The 16,960-nt window shown below is 40.8% G+C and overlaps 1 long non-coding RNA gene across 3 annotated transcripts in view; it reads right to left on the bottom strand.

The window, feature by feature from the left end:
• Nucleotides 1-16,960, bottom strand: part of LOC105716231 (uncharacterized) — a 52,867-nt gene that overhangs the window by 14,038 nt on the left and 21,869 nt on the right. For 2 of the 3 annotated variants that reach the window (XR_001107235.3, XR_010344058.1), the window contains one exon: nucleotides 14,530-14,592. The exons of the other annotated variant lie outside the window; for it this stretch is intronic. This is a non-coding gene — a long non-coding RNA (uncharacterized LOC105716231). The remainder of the gene's footprint in view (nucleotides 1-14,529; nucleotides 14,593-16,960) is intronic. 3 annotated transcript variants of the gene reach the window in all.

Raw genomic sequence — 16,960 nt, 5'->3', positions numbered from 1 at the left:
TGAACCGGGAGTTTCCTAAGCATCACATCTATAAAACTCGTTTACTGCCTATTCACAATCTCCTTTATGGAATATAACTAGCCTCTAGTCTCCGTCTTCCACGTTCTTCCAATCCTCACTATGGAAATATCCATAAATAGTTTATGCCTACATCTCAGGTCTTTAGTGTCTCATGCAATTACTTACTACGTTTTCATGGTGGGAAACCCTCTTTGAACCTGAATTGGGTTCAAATTACTCCAAGGAAGCTGGAAATAGGAAATGCTTGTCAGAGCTGCGACAGAGGTCATTGTCAGACTGTAGAGACTTTTAGTGCCAAACAATGGTTCTCAATAGGGGGCAATTTGGCCAATATTTGGTAACATTTTTGATTGTCTCAACTGGGGGGATGCTACTGATATCCAGCACATAGAGACAAGAGATGCTGCAAAACATCTGATAATCCTCCACAACAGTTTTCCAGCCCAAAATGTCATCAGGGCAGAGCTTGAGAAACCCTAGTGCCACATGATTTAAGTGCTCTCCCCAAATCGCCTACATTCAAATCCTGCCTCTGCAGCTTACTAGCTGTGGATCCTGGGCAAGTTGCTTACACTCTTTATGTCAGTTTTCTCAGCTTTAAAATAGGAGTGAAAATAGTAGCATTACATCATGGGGCTGATACATGACTAAATATATTAATATAAGTAAAATGTTTATCTCAGCATCCGGCATGTGGTAAGGGCTCCATATTTTAGCTTTTATTTTTATTATGTAAAGCCTCTCTGGCCTTAGGGAGACAAATTTAGCCTTCTTTTTAGTCTTGATAGAAGCCTTGAGAGGACGTTTTCAGTCCATGCCATCCAAGGGAATAGTTTTTAATCCATATAAATCCTAAAGAGAATACTCTATCTCAGCCCACTAGGAAGTTTAGGAAAAGTTATCCTTGATGTGTTTCAATGAAATGTCTCTTTGTCATCTTTTTTTCTGCACCCTGTTTTACAATATAAAACCAGTGTTTCTGTCTTGCACCTGAATTTTATGGCTTTGCTATTTTCATGCCTACCTTCAGAGGCCTAGGCTGTCCACCTGCTCCCTCTGCATCATCACACCATGGGGTGCCTTAGGGAGAAGGGAGCCTGCCATGGCTTCATCCAAGTCCACATTCCTCTCCAGGATTGGTGTGTTCTCAGCATGTAGGGAAGAAAATCATACCTGATTAACTGTCAGGCAGAATTATGGGCTGAGATTACTGGAATCTTCTAGAAACTGAGACCGGGAGAGTGTCACCATTAACCTGCTTAAGTTACCCGACAAGTGAGTGAGTGAGTTAGTAATATACCTAGCCTCTAGTCTCCCCCTGCCACATTCTTTGCAATCCTCACTTAGGAAATGTGATTGAACTGTTTATGTCTCCATCTCAGGTCTTCAGTGTCTCATGCAATTATTTACTACATTTTCATGGTGGGAAACCCTCTTAGAACCCAAGATGGGTTCAAATTACCAAGCTAGGTTCAAATACAACATTATGACTCAGACTGGCTGGACATTTCTGAGATAGCCTGCTAAAAATTACCAGAAGAGGAAGCTTGAGAAGTGTGACCTTATAAAACTATAGTAAATCATATAAGCTTGATAAGTGTGACCTTCTAAAGCTATGATAAGTTATGGTGGTCAGGACTAGACCTGAGTATAGAATGGAGTCTGTCACTCAGTGTCCGTGAAGATGAGTCCTCTCTGAGCCCGATGAGTTTATAGGAATCCTGTGGTAGACAGGGGAGCAATGAGTAAATTTAAAAGATTTGTTTCAGGAAAACTTAGTGCCCATGAAACGCAGCTATATGCCTACCTAACAGAGTGTGAAATGAATCGGAACACTCAATAGTTTGGCATGTAGAAGATTCTGGTGCCTCAGCTTATGGTAGAACATATGTTCTAGGAGCTCACAGCAGTACCCATCAGAAGCATGGGAGAAGAATATGGTAAAGGAAGGGGGACTCTGGCTAGAGCTGGCATGAAGCCCACACTGAGGATTCAGTAGAAAGTCCTTGGAAGTGTTTCTGCAGGCAAGAGCCTATGAATTCCGATGTGTGATGTTACCACAATGAGGAAATGGATGACATTTGAAATTTCACTTAGATTTTGGCACCTCAAAATGCTAATAACTGTGGCAATGTTTTACACTTTTAATACTTCAAACTGGCATTTTCTTCTGGCATGCATTGTACACTATTACTTTCAAAAGCCTGCAACACGTTGCTAGAAACAAAATACAGAACAGCCTGAAATCCTGGAAGAATGGTCTCATCATGTAATTTTTCAAATTACCTCATATCAGACAAGGCATTCACAGCAATCAAAACACATTAATTTTAAATGGCATTCTGTATTTTAGACTACAACTGCTGATATCCACATTGAGGTAGTTTAAATATAAATGAGGTCTACAGAAATGTCAGACAAAGTACAACTGCCAAAATTATAAGATAATTGGCAAATATTTGAACGGCAACCCAAGGCTGGGCCTCAAAATGTTGGGAAGAAGCTTCCTCAAAGAACTTCAAACTGTGCAAGCAAAGATACATTCTGGAATTCCATCCACTTGAAATTCATGTATTCAATATATTGACTACCTATGCTTCCTTGGCTCCAGACTAGGTAATGAAGGTGATGGGGCTACTAGGAAGCTGACAGGAGGAGACTGGTGAAGAGAATTAGTGTCTCAGTTGTCTATTACTGCCAAACAGATCATCCCAAAATGTAGGCACTTAAAACAACCATTTTATTATTGTTTATAATTCTGTGAGTTGGCTGGGCTTAGTTGGATGGTTATTCTGATGCTCTCACTCACAGTCTCTTATGTAGTAAAAGATGGTGGATTGAAGTGGATTATCCAAGATGTTTGTCTCCACTCCCTTGTCTCAACCGTTGTCAGGGTTGACCGGAAGGCTGAAACATCCGTCTCCTTTTCTCTCTCCATGTGGTCTGAATATGGGGCTAGCTTGGTCTATTAAAATAGACTTCTTAAATCTGAGTCTCATGAGTGCAAAAACAGAAGCGTACAGGTCTTCTGAAGGCATAGACCCAGAACTGGCACAGTGTCACTACCATCCTATCTTATTGGTTAAAATGAGGCACAGGACATGCCACAAGTCCACAAATACTGGGATGTGTGGCCCACTGGGGCCATCTTTGGAGATTGGCTGTCAAAAGCAGTAAAATGAAGATAGGGAACGTGAGCTCCAAGCTTTGGCAGATGAAAAGAGCTAATTCAAAAACAGATTAAGCTTCTTAACTAGTATGTAAGGATACTCCTAAAGTACAGAACGTTGTATCCCCTGCATGAATATTTATTTATTTAAATCCTGAAAGACATATTGCATGACAAAAAAAATTGGATGAAAGTAACCTTGGGTTTCTAACCTTGAAAATGTACTCCTTGTTAGGATGACATTATTTTATTATATGAAAAGAGAAACACGACTTTATCCATTTGGAAGGTAAGAGGTAGAAGCCAGAGGAGAGGGATATGTTTTAAAGTAAAGAAAAGCTTGAAGAGAGAGAGGTGAAGAAAATTCTTACTGAATGCCCTTCATTTTCTTGGGCAGCTAGAAGAATAATTATTTACTGATGGTTGAGAAGGGCAGAGTCGCATTTAGCATATTCTGTGGACAATGGGAAATGCTTCCCAATAAAGGGGCATAAATTGCTAAGAATCACCAGCCCCAGGTGATATGGGACTCATAAACATGCAGGATGGCCCATAGCCACACTGTTTGCCCTACGGGTTTCTTCTACAGCACACTGGCAGCCTGGGACACAATCAGAAATCAGTAATTAGATCCCCAGAAAGAACGGGTTGTGAATACTGGTAGTATGTTCCTCCTTCTTTCCTTTGGGAAGACTAATAGAGACAGCTTAAGGATCTTGGAGGTGTCACCTTTCAGGACCCTCCATCCATCAGCTGTCTTTAAAGAAGCATTCAACTTCTTCCCACAGGTGACTTCTTCCAAAAAAACTCTGCATGCAAAACAAGACTTACAGGATTCATTATAGTTGACTTCAAGATAGACAGCTTTTTTTGAATTCGTTTTTTTTCTTCTGCATTTACAAATTTGTTATAAGTAAGTGTAGGGCAGTGTCTTACACTCAGAATTAGGTACACAATTTTGGGAACTCAATGCAAAATTATAACATAGGACACTCATTCAAATACAAAGATTTTCAACAAGAGAGCAGTAAACCAATCCTAAGGTCCTTCTGAGTGAGGGCCTTGTGCACCTGCACGGGTTGCTTTCTCATGAAGTCGGCTCTGCTTATACTTCATCTCAAATATAAGCAGCTTACTTGCTATAGAACTTTCTTATTCCTCCCCTTCTCTTACCCTCAATGGCGGCTTTGAGGGGCTACCAGAATGTTTGTCGCTTCAGTTGTGGCTAAGGCCAGTCCAAAGGACCGTTGTGCTCAGGTTTTATCCTTGACAAAATAGGCAGTTTGTTTCCAGATGTTTTCCATTTTCTTCTTTAGGTGCCTGTTGCCCTCCCTTAGACCTCATTGCTAAGGAAGCTAGACCCTCTTATGATTCCCTGATGGCTGGGGGTCCCCCCACAGTACACTCCTGTCCATCTCAGAGAATGACACCATAGGAGTTATTCTTGAGCCTTGAAACATAATGGAATTTGTCCTGCTAGATTTGGGGCTTGCTTGGGGCCTATGACTTGTTTTTCCATTCCAGTTTCTACCTTTTGGAATGGAAGTATCTCTCCTATGCCTATTCCATGTGTGTACATATTTTAGAAACAGTTAACTTGCCTTCTAGGCTTCACAGGTCCACAGATGGAATTTTGTTCTAGTATAGACTGTGCCCAGAATCTTGCATGTACTTGATTTAGATGATTTAGGAACTGAGTTTTGGGACTTTTTGAGTTGATATATTTAGGTGAGACTTGGATGTAGGGTTGAGTCTTTTAAGGATTTGGGAAGAGGGTGGATGTATTTTGCACATGAGACAGATGTGAATTTGGAGGAGGCCATGAGTGTTCTGTACTGAATTGAATTGTGTCCCCTCAAAAGATATTTTCAAACCTCAACCCCTAGAACCTGTGAATGAGACTGTATTTGGAAATAGTGTCTTTAAAATGTCATCAAGTTAACATAAGGTCATACTGGCTTAACCCAGTGGCTCACATCCTTATAAGATTAGAAAAATCTGGACACAGAGATGATACACAGGAAAAAGTCCATGGGATGATGGAGGCAAAGACTGGAATGGTGAAGCTGCAAGCTAAGAACACTAAGGATTTCTGGCACCCACCAGAAGCTAAGGGAGGGGTGTGGAACAGATTCTGCCTCAAAGTTTCCAGAAGGAAGAAAACCTACCAACACCTTGCTTTCAGAATTCTAGACTTCAGAACAACGATAACATGAATTCGGAAGGTTTCAAGCAGATACAGACAGAGTTTCACTTGATCATTTGAAAATGATCGCTATAGCTAAGCAGGGAGAGTGGATTTAAGGGGAGCAAGAATATCAGTAGAGAGGCAAGTCAGGAGGCTTCTGCACTGGTCCAGGCAGGAGATGATAGTGGCTCAGCCTAGGGTGGTAGTAACAGAAATAGGGACAAGTAGTTGGGCCCACATTCATTGTGAAGATTGAGCTGCTAGGACTAGCTGGTAGCTTGGAGCAGAAGGGGTAAGGAAGTAGAGGAATTCAGGATGACTTTACGGTTCTTGATGAATCCCTGAGTGGATGACGGTTATCACATGCTCAGTGGGAAGGCTCAAAAAGAGCAGGTCTGGGGAAGCTCAAGAGTTCCCATGATTGAGCTCCTCATGAAATTTCCCATGGAAATATCTAGTAGTAGAGTCCTTTCAAGTCTAATTCCTCAGATAGTCCGGAGGGCAGCTAGGAGGCCACAACCTTCAGCAGACTCCCAATGGGAGGCATCATGTGAAACAGTCTACCTGAAAATGAAATCTGTAGAGGGACAGAGAAGAATCTGATAACGTGTTTTGAACTCTTGGATTCAGCCCATGCCTAACATTCAGCCTGCCTCTTTAAGTTTTCATTAAGTCAACAACTTCTCTCCTTTCATACTGCTTCATTTAAGTTGGGTTTCTGTCATTTGCCTCCAAAAGAGGCCTGTGTACAATTGAACTATAATTCAGTAAATGGTAGAAGAGAACTGATGACATAACAAGATGCTTTATACACTGAGAGAAAGTTTCTTTTTCTTTTTCTAAATGAAGTTTATAATCTATTTCTACTTGTTTCCAAAGTGGGGAAAGGATTTGAGGTTTCTATAAGATGAAATATGATGTTAAAATATTATTTCTTAAGCAAAAAAAAATTTTTAATCCCAGTTACTTCTTTATAAAAATGAGAGTAAGGTGAGTTGCTCCCTGTTCTGACCCCTCACCCTGAAATACTGCGTAGCTGCCTCCCCTCATGGGGTAGCGTGGAAGCAGTGGACGTCCTGGGGTAACTGTCTCTCTTTAAAGCCGACTCTCTCATCAGCTGCAATCCTCCAAGGCTTTAGAGATGGGTCTCATCTGCCGACAGCTGGCTCATGCCTCAGACCCCAGATCCTGCCAGGCAAATCCTTGAGGCTCACAACCCCTCTCCGCACAGGAAGAGCGGTGTGGCACTTGTTTCTGAGGCGCTGCAGGAAAGGAAGAGCAGGGCCAGGTTGGGAGTATTGTTAGCTTAGCCTTATTAATAAAATAGGGTTAATGATTTATTCATGGCTGGGACAACGCGGCTCTGCTCTGGAGGACAGCACAGAACGGTTTCATCAGAGATGAGCAGCTGCTGTGGAAGAGATGTGAGCCTTCCGGGAAACCATCTCGGACTGCTTCTATGTATGAGGCAGTGAGCAGATTTATCTGACCAAGTCAGAGCTCGGAGGCAATTATTTGTATACCGTGGGTGTTGTAGGATAAATGCTGGCAATGGAGGCCCCTGGAAAGATGCCCCTTGCTTTCCCATTTCTCATCTAATGAGTGTTTGTTCACCTTCTTGCTTTATCCTCTCTTCCTTAGTACCTGGAAGATGCCTGAGTTTGTAATTCAAGATGTGTTATCTGGGGAATATCAGTATAATACACATCTGAACGTGATCCCCATCAAAGGGAGATCATTCCCAGAAGCAGAAGAGAGAAATAGTATTTGGGCTTTTCTGGTGCTAGGGCGAAGCGTACACTATTTTTAAAGATTAAATCATTTAAAATCATATATCTTCTTTCCCAAATGGACTGTGGAATTTTTACAAATAGTTAGAAAAGAGATTTAATACACTGAAGAATGCTGATAAATAACTGAGAGACATAATGTTTTTTTAAAAATGCCAATTACTGTCACTCTTGTTAAGGACAGGCTAGATGTCTGTTAGTTTATCTGCTTGTCAGATGATTAGTTGGTTGATGTGGTTCATAGGGCAAACTGAGCCAGGATTTGACAATCTGCAGAAAAACAAAAGTAAGAGAAATCACTTCCCAGCAAACAAAATCAGCCTTGACTGAAATGGACAAAAATCAGATTTATTTACTGCCATGTTGCTGTTCTTGTTCTGTTGACCCTATCTGAGCTTGCCCAGCCTCCCCTATGACTTCAGGAGATTTAGATCAAATGTCAGAGACGAGTGCTGGGTTTTTCTCCTTTGGTGCCTGACTAGAGGGGAGAATTCAAGGCCACAGGAGGCATTGAAGAAAATCTCATTGTTGGTGTATATGCTTCCACACAGCAAGGCTTCCTGAGGGACTCCCCTCCCCTCTGCTCAGCTTCCCCAAAAAGAGATCAAATGTTTCAAAGCACTTCCACCTTTACTAATTTTTAATGCCTCTGCCAAACTGAAACTTGCCCACTGGAAAAAAAAAAAAATCTATGCTCATTGAAACAGCCAAAAATAAAAGTGATCCTCTAACAGTAACACACTTAACTTCCTCCACAACTATCAGCAGGAGCCAAGAAGTATAGCATTTGCCCAATATATTAAGCATTAAAAATGTCTTGGGGAAATGATCACAGTGGAAATCAGAATATGCTTAAATACAGTTCTCAAAATTCAGAGTCTCCTTATGAAAGAATCAAAGAGGTGATCACTCTGATCCTTCCCTGCAACTTCTCCAGCTTCTGGCCCCACCCTCTCCATTCCTTTCCTTTGCTCCTTTGCCCAATTTCCCCCCAAAACCACCCACTAAGGTCTATGTGGAAACCAGGAATGTAACCCTACGGTTTGGTTTCCCAGGCCATCAGGAGATAGCATTGCCTATCAGCCAAAAAAATAAAGCTTCCTGACTGCAGTTGCAGAAATTACAGCTAATTATATGCTCCATGCTTCCTGCAAAAGATATATATTTTAAGCTGCTGGGCTGACTTTCTCCCTTGGCTGTATTTAAAGGTTAGTTTCTGACCTGCTTCCTGGTTTAATGGAAGAGTTTAAATATTACAAATCATTACTTGATTCTAATGAATTATATCTCCCCTGGCACCTCACAAAATCCTTATCGTGCCAGAGGAAATAGTTGGAAAGAACAGGGAGTCTCCAAGATAATAAACAGAATAACGTGCCATAGCGTTGTAGGTTTCAGGATTCCCGGCTTCTTGGGTGGTTGAAAGCTTTTGGCCCTCGGCCTCACACTCAGCAGAGCACCTGAGGCATGTGGCTAAGCAGCATGAACTCCCACTCCCCCGCCTTGCACGATTGTTCACTCAGCTTAATTGTCAGCTCCTGCTAAGAACATGTAACATCTCATTTTCCCAGAGATCGTGGAAGTGTTGAGCTTTGCTTGTGGCCAAGTTGGGTAGCTGAATACACATCGTTTCCTTCCTTGATGAACAAACGCGGGGACTGTCTATATCTCTCTGTGTACATAGAGGCTTTTTATTGAATACCAGTTTCGAATTCTAGTGATGATCTGGACCCAAACCGTTTCCCATTGTGTGTAATTGTGTGGGTAGGTATTCTCATCCAACTCTGCCTATTTACATACATCCCCAATCTTATTAAATTAAAAAAAGTAACCCAGACCCATGTACACAACAACAAAAGTGGTATTCAAGGTATGGAATAAAGGAACAAATGAAAGGCCCTTCTCTCTCCTCAGAGGCTAGAGGGAAGAAATTAGTCTCTTGATTCCAGCTAAGCAAAGAACAGCAAGGTAAGACTGTGGAGAGCTCGATTAGCCTTGGTAACTGAATTGTGAACTTCTCTGTCTTTAGTTGTTTGACTAAAACACCCATGTGGAAAGTAAAGAATCCAACCAAGTGTACAGACGATTTGTTTGTATTGTAGCAGTGCTCTCTCGGTGGCAAGCAGATTTGAAAAGGAGGTGAGCAACCATTGAAGTATCAGTGATGCATCTCATTTCTCATGACACTGAATTCTCTTGCAATCTACCTGAACTATAAATAATAGAATTTCAGAAATCTACCATTATATTTAGAAAGGATAAGCCTTGTGAGTATATGGGTTTAGGCTGCTGAGGTGATATGATTGAAATGTCTACCCTATTCCACAATCTATTCAAATATGTTACACTGGTCTGTGCAAGTAATTTCACCATTAGAGACTAATTTATTTACTTTTTCTTCAGGGGATTCATTATTAAAACTCAAAAGCCCCTGGAAGAGGTAATTCACCTTAGGAAGGATAAATTTATCTGAACTGTTTCTAAGATGATGAGTAAGGCAAGGGTCTCATTGACGTATCTATGCCTCACAGAGGAGACCGGAGAAGTGGAAGTGCCCAGCAGGTGCTGAAAGAAAGACTGGTCCTCTCTGCAGTACTCACAGTGTCAGGAGCAGTTCCCTTGTAGACTATTAGCAAAAAGGAGAAATGGCCTCCCCCGGAATAGATGCTAACCACTCCCAGACAGAGAGGCAGGTGCCCAAATGGAAAATTAAAGTTTTTTGTTTGTTTTATAGAATGCTACACTAATAAAATTAAGTTTGAAGCTTTTATTTTATGTTATTAGATGGAGTCTCACTCCATCGCCCAGGCTGGAGTGCAGTGGTGCAATCTAGGCTCACTGCAACGTCTACCTCCCAACTTCAAGCGATTCTGCTGCCTCAGCTTCCCAAGTAGATGGAATTACAAGCATGTGCCACCACGTCCAGCTAATTTTTGTATTTTTAGTAGAGATGGCGTTTCACCATGTTGGCCAGGGTGGTCTTGAACCCCTGACCTCAAGTGATCCACCGCCTCAGGCTCCCAAAGTGCTTGGATTACAGGCATGAGCTACTGCACCCATCCTGAAGCCTTTTATTTTTAAGCTTTCTATTTCTGAAAGACAGAGAAAACCCAAATGGGGGGAAAAATTGTCAACAGGGACTGTGGAGGCACTTTCTCTAAGAAAACTTAGGTAAAACCAAAACTCTAGTAGGGATAGAGTTGAGGGTAGATACAATGAAAGGAAAAGCCAATTTACAAGGAAGATCACACGTAAAAGGGTGCATGTCATTTTTTTTTCCGGAGCATAGGAGACTACAGGGACCAGGGACCCTTCAGTTGATTTTTCAATGAAGAAAAACAAAGTCTTGTAAAATTCTTTAAATTTGCCTTAAAAGGAAACTCATCTGATGTGTGTTTCAGCAGCTTCATAGATACTGCAGAAGGAAGGTTTTAACTTAATATCTCTGTCAGCAAGATGGTTTATCACACTCAACAGAAATGACAGTAGGAGGAAAAAAAGGATGGGAAACCATTCTGGGGTGAGCAAAGGGTGACAACAGGATGGGAAAATCCAGCTTCACCAAATATTTATTCATGCTTATATAAACCTCAATTAGCTATCTTAAAATGCTAAGTCTCTGCTGAAGAAAAGGAGTGCTTGGAAATGTGACTTGGAAGTTGGTTGGTGTCAGTTATTTTGCTGCATTGTTGATTAATGTAATTGAAGTATATATTACAGAAACAGAAAAGGAAATGTGACTTCTTCAGGGACCCATTAATTTCTTAAGCATAAAGTGTTTGAAGGTTCAAAGGCTTTGTTGAAGCTTATTTTAAATTTAAAATTTCCATTGCCAAGGGATTGATTACCATTCTTATATTAGCTTTGTCAAACGCCAAGTTGATCTTAGTTCTTTCAAAGTTTTGTGGCACTTGACTGTTTTCAGAGCATTTTTTTTTAAAGAAGGCTGTCTTACAAGTTCTCTCAAGGACAGACTTGCTTTCTCTTTATAAGAACAGCAAGAGGAAAATTTCTAAAACCTAAAAAAGAGCAATTCCCACTGTCCCCAACTTTGGGATCTTGAAAGGCATTCCTGCAAGACAGGTACCATTACCTCCTCTTTCAAACACTTTCCCATATTAGTTTGCATTTCGTTTTCCTTTGACTTTAAAACATCAACCAGTTTAGGCATCTTTGTGCATTTGAAGCTTAGTTATGTTGTTTAGGGACTCCCCAAATTATTTAAGATTTTCCCATCTCTTCACCCCAAATGACTACACATAGCTCTTCTTATAGCTCTCTGCTGTCTTCCTCTGATCATTGTTTAAGGCGCTCTCAGAGACAACACTCTCTGAAAGTGAGCCAAGATCTCCCAAGCACCAGTCTTTATTTGTGCTGTCCCAATAGTGAACTCATTAGTTCAAGAAGTCAGACAGCAGGATTTCCGGCTCCTTGGAAACCAAGTCAAAAAGAGAACCGTCATTTCACACAAGGGTAATAACAAGAAATATGCCATTAGGAAATCAGGGTGAAGATGGCACTGCCGTCCACCCAGATGAAGGCGGTATAAGAGGATCGTGAGGCTGCATTAGAAACAAAAGCATTGCGACCCAAGGCTTTGCCCCAGGAAATCAATAGTGAGACTGTGGGCACTCTAAGAGCAGTTCAACAGAAAATCTATTTTCTTACCAGAAGAAAGGTATTTTCTCTTTCTCAATTTTGCTCTTCCCTATGTTTCCAGTGCTGATACTACTGCGTGTTTTGGGGAGGATGAAATCAAGCCAGCAGGGGCTCCTTCCTTCAGGGATGTCTCCAAGTGCACCGGGCAGTGTAGATGTGAAGCTATGACCAGAGCTGGGGAACTGCCCCTCCACAGCTGCACCCACGCCTTGGTTTCATGCAGCCCTGAGAACTGTTTGTTCTTGTCTAATGGGGATATACATTCTCCTATCTGGTATGGAAGGTTTTGCTTCAAGAAATGCTGTCACTCACACTGACTCTACTTTCAATGTCTTTTCTATTTGTGCTCCAAGTTTGGGATGATAATCTGGATCCTATTGCAAAAATCTTGAAGGCAGAGGCAGAGTGTCTGGAAGAAGGTAGTGTGACTTTAAATATACCTCTTCCCCCATCCGCTCATAGGGGTGTCTTTTAGTCCTGCCTCTTGTTCCAGATCTTTGTCTCAGCCTTTTTTCTTACAAACCACCCTCCAGAAACAAATGTATTCCAAGGATCTGCTTCTGAATCCCCCATCCCTAAAGAATTGGCAGGAAAATCTGGACTGAAAATGGCTTTAATGTGTCCTCAATCTCTAGTAACATTTGTATATTAGCTAGCTGAAAATAGTGAATTTTGAGACTGGTGTGTGTGTGTGTGTGTGTGTGTGTGTGTGTGTGTGTGTTGACAGGGAGGGGACATTGGGAACTAGGTAAGACCATATGGGGGACTAGGATGTGTGGGAAGTGATTTCCTATCATGTTAGAGGAGGAGTGGTGCCTATCCACTGTCATGCACAGAAAATCGAATGCCTAGCAAATGGGCCCTTTAATAAAGGCAATGAATGATGATGATGTGGACTGGAGAGGAAGGAAAAATGTGAAGTAGAAACACAGAACCAGAGGCTACAGTTTCATTAATGCGAAAAAAAAAAAAATCTCCAGTGGCTGGCTTCTGGACAGCATGGAGAAACACTTAAGGGGGCTGGGCTTCGCTGTCATGGTCAAGCAAAAAGCCCCCTCCTGGGTATTACATTCCAATCTGGTAAGCACCAGAAAGGAAGCTGAGCAGGCTTTCCAATGGGGAATTCAGAGGTGTTGAGTTCTTGCATCACTTCCCAAACTTTGCAGACCAGTTTCCTCTGTACCTAAGAGCATGGAGACATGCTTGGCATTCTTCACTCTTAAGAGCCTTCTGTGGGGAGCTGCAGGGCTTTCACAGCAAGAGAGCTGGTGAGTGGCCTCAGTTCTGGGTTTTGATATATCCGAAAAGAATTGTTTGTTAACAGTAAGAGGGTAGATGCCTCTGCAGGGACCTATACCCCTGCCTCTGCCTCCACCAGTTCTTCATTATTCAACAAGCATGAAATTATGTCCTCAGCCTAATTAAGGTCAGGCACTGTCCAAGGCATTCAGGACACACAGAAGTAAGTGTTCCCTGCCAGGAGCATGGAGGTACATAGTATTATCACCATTTGAGAGATGACAAAACACGGTTAGAGAGGTTAAGTGGCTCAGAATCAGAGTATTCTAAATGGTGGCTTTATTAGCTATCAAATTTTAGAATGTAATAGCTGGAAGAGACCTTCCTATTTTTCACAGAAATTTCTCCTTCATCAGAGAAGGCAACACACGAGCAAACCTATGATACTCCTTTCCCCTGCCATTATCTCCACTAAATGAATAGAGAACCTGAGCTGGAGGGGTTGTGACCACCCGGGTCTTACTCGGCTACTAGGGCTGCCTTATGCTGGGTCTCTATCAGTTCAACCCCAATAACCTTCTCAGATAGCCTGGCTTTGCCTTACAGTTGCATCCTAGACCACTGAATAATGATGATGACAATGACAATGATGATGAAGAAAAGCATGACAGCTGCAATAATTACTACTATTTCTACTACTACCTGAGTTTATTCTAGATGTCACTTTCACTACAAAGGGCTACACAAATATCAGCTCTGCAGGTATCATGTTCACCCCTGTAGTGTAGTAGTTGAAAGCACAAGCTTTTGAGTCAAACAGATCTGAGTTTGAATAAATTACAAATGAGGACACTGAAGCTCATAGTTTGTTACTTGCAGGAAATCACAAAGCTTGTAAGTAGAAAACCATGCCAAGATTTATCCTGTTCCTGTCTTATTCCAGAACGTATATTTAATTCACTATGGTATACTATCTACTCACTTTGATCCCAGCATTTATGGATAATAGAAAACATTTATTAGGCACTTCCCGTATGTCAAGAACTGTGCAAAACACTTTATGTACATTGTCTCATTGAATTATCTTCAATGATTATTTATAATTGCCCTAATTATACAGAGGAGGGTAGAAGATCTAAAGAGACTTAATAACCTGCCCAATATCTCACAGCTGGAAAGCAGTAGAATTCAAACTCAGTTCTAGGACTGTCTGGCCCTAAAGCCCATTCTCTTGACCAATATGTATGCTGTTTAGATAAGGGAGCTGATGTATTGGTGTCATACTGAAAATTTCCTTTCATCACTGTGTAGGTGATTTCATCACTAGTTTTTTGGATACAGAAAAACTGAGTGCCAGTTTAGAAAGCCAGGTTAGCAGCACGATTGGAACAAATAAACACAAGCACAGACCCTCCTATCATAAGCCTTGAGTTAAAAGAGACTTTCAAGGTTATGTAGTTCACCTTATTTTTTAGTTCAGAAAGTTGACATCTCCATATCCTTGTCAGATGGAGCAGATCTCATACCTGAAAAAGAAAGTTCCAGCCTGGATTACCTAAAATGCACTTTTTCTCCCCTGAAATTGAAGTTGTTTGAAATGGGCACAATACCCAATACGACACATTTATTGGTGGATTGTTACCACCAATAAATATGGTGCTATTTTTAGTTAGTCCTGACTTCTGAACCATGGATTCCCTGGTGCTACTATCTTCATTAATGATGGGAGACCCTCCAAATGCTCATGGGCAGGAGAGTTTGCAACATTTTATGCGAGCCATAAATGCACAAAATTAGGCATCATTGGCCTGGATATAAAAGCAGAAAGGAAGTTCTTACAAGTGGTCTTTTGTTTGTTTGTTTTTAAAACTTCTCCTTAAATAGTACTGTCTTGTTGGATTTAGTGTGTGTAACAAGACCATCTTGGTTTCAGCTTATGGCCACTGAAGGCTTGGAAACGTACCCTCTCCTCTCAGAAACTCTGTTCTCAGGGCTGTCTGGAGCCAATGGGAACACTTGCTACGGGATTCCTCTCAAGTGACATGCCAGTTCTACAGTGCTATAGGAGATTTAGCTCTTACCAATTTGTAGTAAGAGGTATTGTTTAATTCTCATTGGCTTATTTATCAATTAGATTAGACTTCTCTTAAACTTTGTACTTTAGTTAAAAATAATAAAGCAGTTACCATTCATTAATGCTAAATGCTTTATGTGTAATATGCATCATTTATTCTTTCAATAACCTTCTGAAGTAAGTGCCATCATCTCCACTTTATAGATGAAAAAACTGAGGCACAGAGAGATTAGATAATGTGTCTTAGGTCACACAGCCATTAAATATTGGTCCTATGATTCAAACCCAAATCTGTGTAACTAAAGACTGTGCTATTAATAATGTTAAAATAAGACGATAACAAGAATGAAGTTTTCATTTGCCTTTCATATCTTATTTACACCCTATGACAACTGCAAGATGAAAGTAGGTGGTATTATTCATGGGAAGCTGAAGTTGAGACAGGTTGTGACTCATTCAGTCATTTATTTATTTAACGGGCATTTTTGAGTGCTTATGGTGTGCCTGGCACAGTACCAGCCCTGATAATATGCTTGTATCCAAGCAGAAGGCAGTGCAGGTTAGAAGCATGAGCACTGGAGTCAGACACATCTGAATTTGAGTCTTTCTTCCATAACTTTACTTATTTGTTTATTCATTTATTCAGCGCATATACATCGGGTACCTCCAAGCACTACGTGCAGGTCCAACTGTAACTGGTATTTTGGGTAAGTCATTTAACCTCTCTATGCTTCAAGCCCTCGGTCATGGAATAAGATACCTACTCCACACTTATGGGGAGGTTAAATGTGGCAAGGGATGTAAAACTCTTGATAAATAGTAGCTATCAAGGCAGACACTACCCCTACCTTCACACAGCTGGCAGGCTAACAGAAAAGACAAAAAAACTAAGAGATCAAAATAAGAAATGTAGGTGCTCTGATAATATGAGGAGGCACATATTATTAGGTCTATTAGACTGCTCAGGCTGGCATAACAAAATACCACACAATGGGTGATTTAAACAAAAGAAATGTATTTCTTCATAGTTCTGAAGGCTGGAAGACCAAGATCAAGGTGTCCACAGATTTGGTTTCTACTGATGCCCCTCTTCTTGGCTCCCACATGGCTGACCCTTCTGGCTGTGTCCTCACATGGCCTTTTCTCTGTAATTGCCCATCCCTGGTTGTCTTCCTTGGCGTGTTCTAATCTCCTTTTATTACTATAAGAACACCAGTCAGATTGGATTAGGGCCCACCCTAATGGCCTCATTTTAACTTAATTACTTCTTTAAAGGCCCTGCCTTCAAATACAGAGGCATTCTGAGGTAGTTGAGGGGGGCGAGTGGCGGTAAGGTTTCAACAGAATAATTTGAGGGGAGGATAAAATTCCATCTATAACGTTAGATTCTCTAGCTTTATGTCACCATAAATATCTTTATTTACATCAGTGTTAATATTTGCATTGTTAGCAAGTCAGAAGATGTTTAAATTGTCCTGTATAATTAATATTTGTAAGGTCATGCTTTTGAAAGAATATTCAGAAATAATATATTACCACTGAAGATAGAAAATTTAGATGTTTTTGAGATTCTAAAATTTTACTCATGGTAAACATAATATAAATATATAGAAAAATAATTATATACTGAGTTGTAAGACTACTAAAAATAAGAATAAAAATTTTTTAACAACAGTTTCTCAAAAGTTTGTTAGCTCGTGAATGATGTTTTCAAATGTAATCATTATCAAGAATGCAAAAAGATTAACTGTGGGTGATAAAATTATTTAATTTTGTTTACTGTGCTTTTTTGTGTTTCTAAGTTTTCTATGCTTCCTGCT

This window comes from Aotus nancymaae, unplaced genomic scaffold (assembly GCF_030222135.1).
Source record: "Aotus nancymaae isolate 86718 unplaced genomic scaffold, 86718_ANA_hifiasm-v0.15.2.pri h1tg000025l, whole genome shotgun sequence".
Taxonomy (NCBI): domain Eukaryota; kingdom Metazoa; phylum Chordata; class Mammalia; order Primates; family Aotidae; genus Aotus; species Aotus nancymaae.
Note: the sequence above shows the minus strand (reverse complement) of the source record. Positions and strands in the feature narration are given on the sequence as shown.